This window comes from Apodemus sylvaticus, chromosome 7 (assembly GCF_947179515.1).
Source record: "Apodemus sylvaticus chromosome 7, mApoSyl1.1, whole genome shotgun sequence".
Taxonomy (NCBI): domain Eukaryota; kingdom Metazoa; phylum Chordata; class Mammalia; order Rodentia; family Muridae; genus Apodemus; species Apodemus sylvaticus.
Window position 1 is genome coordinate 94036596 of NC_067478.1, and position 8017 is coordinate 94044612.

Genomic DNA, 8017 nt, shown 5'->3' on the forward strand with positions numbered 1-8017 from the left:
CCTAATGATTGTATAGCTACTAGATCTATTGCGTTTCCCAAATACTTGCTGTTTGAAACTATCTGGTTAATTTCTGCATCCGGTTTGGCATCCTGGAAAGATATATCACCATGGCATATGTTGTTAGTCCATAATAAATCATGGAGATCTACTGTTCTCTGGTCTCTTCCTCTTCTCCCTACCCCTACCCCTTCTACTCCTCCACCTACTTCTCCTCCTTCTCCTCTCAGTCTCTCTCAGACTCTGTCTCTGTCTCTGTCTGTCTCTGTTTCTGTCTCTCTCTCTCTCCCCCTTCCTCTTTCCTTCTCTCTTTCTCCTCCCCATCTTTCTTGTGCTGCCTACTTGCAACCCTCCAGGATAGTAAATCAGATTGTACCTCTCTCTCTGCCCCCTAGTGATTGGCTATTGTTATTTATATGTAACTAATAGTTTTGAATTCAGACAAATGTTTACATAAGATCATTGGAGTATGTAAAGATCTGCACTTAGAGGCAACCAGATATTGGAAGCCAGTATTTAGCATTTAAATACAAGGAGTAGCAGACCAAACTCCTGTGAACACCATTCTGGGCATGAGTCTAGGAAATAATGACCTAGCTTCTAAAACTTGTTGTTATATAGACTTCTTAGACATTACTGCTTTGCAATGAATATGTTAGTAAACTAGTAAATTGAACTGACTTAACAATTTTAAAATTAAATATATTTTTCAAAGCTATATGTGAATCTTAAATGGCCCTAAGTTAACATCTCAGGTTTGTTTCGACAAATCCTCCCAAATTAACCTCAAAGACAGCAACAAAAATATCTATAATCAGTTCCTTATATAGGAGTTAGCAAGGCAGCTATGCTGGCAGGCCAACATCAACACTAGGAAGTTGTTAGGCCAGAAGCAATGATGTGCCTATACTCAATGATTCCTCAATACTCAAAGAAGAAAGAAAGTCAAGAGGATGATAATTTCTTTTTTTTTTATTCGATATAATTTATTTACATTTCAAATGATTTCCCCTTTTCTAGCCCCCCCCCCACTCCCCGAAAGTCCCGTAAGCCCCCTTCTCTTCCCCTGTCCTCCCTCCCACCCCTTCCCAGTTCCCCGTTCTGGTTTTGCCAAATACTGTTTCACTGAGTCTTTCCAGAACCAGGGACCACTCCTGCTTTCTTCTTGTATCTCATTTGATGTGTGGATTATGTTTTGGGTATTCCAGTTTTCTAGGTTAATAACCACTTATTAGTGAGTGCATACCATGATTCACCTTTTGAGTCTGGGTTACCTCACTTAGTATGATGTTCTCTAGCTCCATCCATTTGCCTAAGAATTTCATGAATTCATTGTTTCTAATGCTGAATAGTACTCCATTGTGTAGATATACCATATTTTTTGCATCCACTCTTCTGTTGAGGGATACCTGGGTTCTTTCCAGCATCTGGCAATTATAAATAGGGCTGCTATGAACATAGTAGAGCATGTATCCTTATTACATGGTGGGGAATCCTCTGGGTATATGCCCAGGAGTGGTATAGCAGGATCTTCTGGAAGTGAGGTGCCCAGTTTTCGGAGGAACCGCCAGACTGCTTTCCAGAGTGGTTGTACCAATTTGCAACCCCACCAGCAGTGGAGGAGTGTTCCTCTTTCTCCATACCCTCTCCAACACCTGCTGTCTCCTGAATTTTTAATCTTAGCCATTCTGACTGGTGTAAGATGAAATCTTAGGGTTGTTTTGATTTGCATTTCCCTAATGACTAATGAAGTTGAGCATTTTTTAAGATGCTTCTCCGCCAGAGGATGATAATTTCATGGTCACCATGGACTACACTACATAAATTCTGTCTCAATGCAAAACAAAATAAAAATAAGCAGTGAGAAGCTATTGCATAATAAATGCATTCTGACTTCAGGAAAGTTAAGATTCCTTGGATATACTTAAAACACAGACTGTGGCAAAAATGCCATGAGAAAAAGCTGCAGTGTGCAAGTGATCTTTCCGTAGATGGCCCATTTTGAATGGATGCAACGGCTGTACCTTGGAAAGACACAGCTTCAGGCGCTTCATCCCAGTATCAGTTCTTACTGTTGATGTGCCTTGTCAAGTTTGTCAGTGCTATATTTTTCATTTTTCTGGCATGATGTGATTGGGCAAAGAAAGACACTTTCTGCCTATAGTCTATTATTATTGATTCCTTGGTATTGAACACTCTTTCGGGGAAAGTTTGTTGCATGTCAACATGATGATGAACTCTTATGAAATAATATTGTGTAGATGACTTAATGATTTTACAAAATTCTTGCTTTGATTTAAATAGTTTTAGGAAGTTAGGGTAATTGATAGAAAGTTTAAGGGAATGGTTTAAGTTAACTTGCAGAAAGACATAACAAAGTTAGAATCAAGAATAAAATGTGTCAGGTCCTCATGAATAGTAAATTTGAATGAGATAGAAAAGAAGTTCATTGGGCTTTCATTTGTTATAAGCATAGATAAAACTATTCCTTTGAACTTAAAATGAGCTTATGGAATGAAAGATAGATAAAAGTATTGCTCTGTACTTATAGTCAACAAACCTGTTGTAACTCTCTCTTGTGCAAGATTCTGTTTTGGAGTAAGAAGAAGTAATTCTTCCTCTTAAATAAAGAACTTTATCTTAAAGGGTATAAAAAGGCTAAAAGAAAAAAAATTAAGTTATTACAGCTTTTCATTAGAGCTTTCCTCTTTCCGCCACCTAAGATAATATATATGTACATAAGTTGGTTAAAGCTTGCTCAATAGCTTGCCCTAGCCAACAAATATTTGTATTTAAAATGGTTAGGGATTGCTCAATAGAGCTTTGCACTTAAATGTGTGAATGCATGAATGTATTATATGTGTACATAAGTAAGTGCATGTGTGTGTGTGTGTGTGTGTGTGTGCTTGTGTATTTATAAAGTTCTTGGAAATTCCTTATTGGACCTTGCTTGTGGAAGCCTGCTTAATCCAGTGTGTGTGCTTGACCTTTTTCTCCCATTTTCATTTCTCTATTTGCTGGCCTCTAACACTGGAACCCATTAAGTTTGTGTGTGTGTGTGTGTGTGTGTGTGTGTGTGTGCTTGATTTTGTTTTCTCCCATATTCTTTACCTCTAATAGCTGGTCACTTTCAGTGGCAGCTTCTGCTAGATACTATCAATAGTATCATAATTTGCTTGGCACTATCATAGGCCTCTTTTCTTTTCTTTGTTCCAGACACCTGCTACTATCAGTAGACCTTAAAGTCTCATGCAATAAGTTTTCCCTCCTGCCTTTCTCTATATAATTGCCTGCCACTACCAGCAGGGCCTGTTATCCATTTCCATCAGAACCAACCCCAATCATCAAAACCACACTCACTCTGTACTAAATTTACCCTATGGTATGGAAACTGGCCTTCAATAAGAACATAGTATTTTTAGGTGTATATTATTTATTTGCTGTGTACCACAGCAGTTTTATTAGTCATGCAGAAGTTAAGATTAAGAGAAAAAAAGACTGAAAACTTATAGAATACAGACTCAAAAACAAACCAGTTCTCCTGATCTTCCCACTAAAGAGGAAGTTGACTACAGAAAAAGAAGTAACACAAGGTTAAGAGATTACACGCAATTTGTGTTGCAGCATTTACTGATGCCTACCCATTGCTGACCAATTTTACATCTGCATCATTACCAACAAAAATCATCCCTTCTGCAGGACAAACAAATATTTATTATTTAAATTTTGGTTAATGAATTGCATTACAGACTGCTTGAATATGAATATCCTCTGAGCTTCAGAATATGGAGAAAGAAGGAAAAGAAAGTTAATTGTATGACTGATATCTTTTGGATTTTATTGTGCTTATTGGCATTCATCCTTTCTCTCACAAATCCCCAATTCAACCTCAGCCTCGTTTATTATTGCTCATACTTATATGTCTCTTCCTTCTCTTCCTCTTCTTCCTCTTCCTCTTCCTCTTGCTCTTCCTCCACTTCCTCCTCTTCCTCTTCCTCTTCCTACTCCTCATCTTCCTCCTTCTTCCATTCCTGCTCCTCCTGCATTCAATGGCATTCATTCTTTCCTGTAACCATCCCAAACGCCAGAAAGATTGCTCCCACATCTGACACTAAGCTTGCCTTGTCCCTCGGCTTAAATGTACAGCGGAGAACGCTGTCCATTATTATTAAATTATTAAAGGTAACCTGCCACCTATTCAGACAAATATTCCTACCAGCCAACAAAAGATAATAATAGAGTCATTTGCCATAAAATTACATTTGCTCAAGACATTGCATATAATTTTCCTAATACAAACTCACAGATACACAAATTATTCTTTAACATCTTACTTGTCTGTAGCCCACTGAGATCATAAGCCTCTTCACCTATTGTCAGAGCTGTAATTTTTAATTTTTTTAAATCTCTCACACCAAAACTGGGAAAAGCATATCAACATAAATGAAAGAGTCCTAAGGGCAGGCAAAAAAGTCAAGACACACCTACTACTAGACTTATGAGACCCTCAAAACACCAAGCTTAACCTTTGTAACATATATACAGAGGACCTGGTGCCACGTGCAGGCCACATGTTTGCAACTTAAGTTTCTGTGAGCTTGTACATGCCCTGCTTAGTTGATTCAGTGTGCCATGTTTTCTTAGTATCCTCTATCCCCTCTAAGTCCTATGACCACTCATGGGATTCCCCAAACTCCTAAGAGAAGGAACTAATGAAGACCTACAATTTGGGCTCCCTCTCTACATAATGACTAGCTGTATTTTTATTGTTTGAGCAAAGTCTACAAATATTGATTTTCTACAATGGGATGTATTTTAAATTTACATTTACTACCTCAATAAACTGCATCATTATTTGTACTTCTCTGGGTTGGAGTAGAAGTGAAATTATTGAAGGTAAAGAAAGTAGAGCTAATAAATTAATATATGACTTGTTTTAGTTAAAAACAAAATTTCTCTACTGATATCTAGTAAACTTACTCAGTCAAATTATTTCCAGTGGAGATATAACAAGTACTTATACACAAATGCCCTCACATTCATGAAGGAAACACCTAATATAGTTTTCCTTTACCATGAATAATTGTTTTATTCTCAGTTTAAGCACATTGGAATCACAACAGACTCAACAACCCCTCCTTATCAAACTGCTATAAGATTATAGAAAAAAAAGACCACATTTCAGAAGGCATTTTCCTCCTTATTTCAGCCTTTTGAGAAACAAAAGAACTTTCAAAATAAACTAGACTACCAATATTATATGAAGTTATTATGATAATAAAAGAGATATTGTCTTTAAGGACAAAGAAATCAGTCACCCAGTGGCATAGGAAAATAAGACTCCTAGATGTATTCTATTCAAAGGTCATATACTTGTGCTTAAGATGTACCTCATTGGTAAAGGACTTGCCTAGCATGCAAAAGACTTGAATATGAACTCTTTCAAATAAACTATAAAAAAATGTACATTTGAAAAACCTTTCTTTTTCTGTGTATGATATCACCCAGTGTTCTGTGCTTCAATCTTTTTTATATCTACAGCTGGATGTAATATACTGAAATTTGACTGCACAAAAGTCTTTTATCAGTTTTCAGTACAAACAAAAATACATACAATTTTGAAAATTACAAAATAAATTAAATTTTTTACTCTAAAAAGATAGTGGGTTACTTTTCTTCACAATCTTCTGAAATTTTCTCAATATTAACTTAATTACACATAATGAGTACTATTAAATCCTCAATATTCTCACTTAAGTGTTCTTTGTTTTTGTAGTGTTTTTGTGCTATTTTTAAATTGTAGCCATTGAAGTTTTCAAAATTGTGGGTCAAATTCAGTGCTCATGAATGGTCTTACAAGGATCTACTTCTTCAGTCTGTTCTCTAGTTGGAAGCATCATATACACTAATATTCTTCCATAACAAATATAAATTCTACTTATGCAAAAATTCTTTTCTTCAAAGTTTTTCTTAGTGCAACGTGAACATCCTTATTCCTTATACAATAGATAAAAGGATTCAACATTGGGCACAGAATCGTATAAAAAATTGTAGATACTTTATCTCCATCCATAGATGCATTAGAAGGCTTAAAATACGTGAACAATGCAGCCCCAATGTAAATAGATACTGATATTACATGAGAGCCACATGTACTGAAGGCTTTTGACCTACCATCTGAAGAATGGATTCTGAGAATATTGGAAAGGATCAAGGTATAAGAAACAAAGAGAGTCAGGCTAGGTATTATTATGTTGACACCCACAACAGTAAAAACCACCAACTCATTGATGGAGGTGCTTGTACAGGAGAGCTTCTGTAGAGGAGGTATATCACACATGTAGTGATTGATGATGTTGTCATCACAGAAGGTCAAGCTCAAAATACTACCAGTATGTGCCATAGCACCCACAAGTCCCATAACATACACCCCCACTGTCATCCAGAGGCAGACCTGATGGGACATAGTGACCTGGTAAAGCAGGGGCTTACAGATGGCAGCATATCTGTCAAAGGCCATTGCTGTCAAAATGTAGCATTCATCAATAACAAAGAAGCAGAAGAAAAAGAGCTGAGTCATACACTCAGCATGAGAGATGATGTTCTGCTTCACAAAACCCACCAGCATTCTGGGGGTTATGACAGAGGAGTAGCAGAAATCAATGAAGGAAAGGTTCAAAAGGAAGTAGTACATGGGGGTATGCAGGTGAGGATTCAAAACAATCACAACAATCAAGCCCAGGTTCCCCACCACAGAGAACATATAGATTTCCAAGAAGAGGAAGAAGAGAGGCAGCTGGAGCTCAGGCTCTTGTGTCAAGCCCAGCAGGATAAACTCTTTCACTGAAGAGACATTTCTTAAAGCCATTCTTCCCTAGGTCATATCTGTAAGAACGGTAAAAATTTCATTAAAATGAAATCTCAAGCACCTTCAATCTACCACACTAAAGTGAGACTAAGAGCCAAAATAAGATGATAAAGTAAAGCTCATATTTCTTTGTGTGTTTTATTCCTCTACATTTCATCAGAGTTAATGTACAAAAATAACTATAAATATTTATGTAAGGCGTGTCTTTAGGAATAATATTCAGTGAAACAATGACCATTATCATCTTAGTAAGGATCTCAGTTTTACATCTACTTTGACAATCCACCTCCTACTTCAGGCTCAGTGGTAATGTCAAAAGAGAAGGGACAAGGAACATCAAAGACTCACTGGGTCCTCAGTGTTAGTTTGGGGGAAAGAAAATTATGCATCCAATTCAACACTTACCTTTGTACTTGGGAACAGCACAAACAAATTCACTGGCCCTTCTATATACTCACAGAAGGACAAGTACAAATGACATGGATGTACTGTAAAGGTGTTGAGCCCAGGAAAGAAATTATGTTCTATTGTTATTGTTATTATTATCAGGTTTAGCTTTTTAGTGATTGGGAAAATTAATTTTTGACTATAGAGTCCCAAGCCCTCATTGTTCCAGGTTTTCTGAAGCCATGAATACTGGATCATGATTTTTTTGCTGGAGGCTTTTTTTACAATGCCTTTTTCATTACACAGGTTGGTAAATAGCATTTTATTGATGTCACAAGAGCCACCTGGCAATGACCCAAGAGGGTTTTATAAGTTGTAACCTTAGGGACCTGATTAAAAATATAAAGACTTATGTTTCCTAGGTATTTCTCCCAAGAGATCAGGCTTTGTTGTTATGTATTTAAAATTAATATAATAGTAATGAAAATTCCTCATTTAGAGGTGCACAATTTTGTTTTGTTTTAGAGTTTAAAAATTGTATACACTTATACAATGTGTTTTGATGAAATTCATCCCTGATGTCTTCCTTTCCAGTTCTTCTTCTATTCTTCTACCACGATTCCTTCCCCCAATTAATTTTCTTTTCCAGTTTTTAATCCACTTTGTCCCCTCAGCATTACCTGCATGCATGTGTCTATGTCTATGTTTATGTTGGTCAAATTTTTACATTTGATCTTAAACAAATGGGCATGAAAGTGCAAG

General features: G+C 36.6%; 1 pseudogene; it reads right to left on the minus strand.

Annotated features, from left to right (window-relative positions):
- Positions 1–5938: 5938 nt before the first annotated feature.
- On the minus strand, positions 5939–6883 carry LOC127690084 (olfactory receptor 145-like; annotated as a pseudogene).
- Between the last annotated feature and the right edge of the window lie 1134 nt (positions 6884–8017).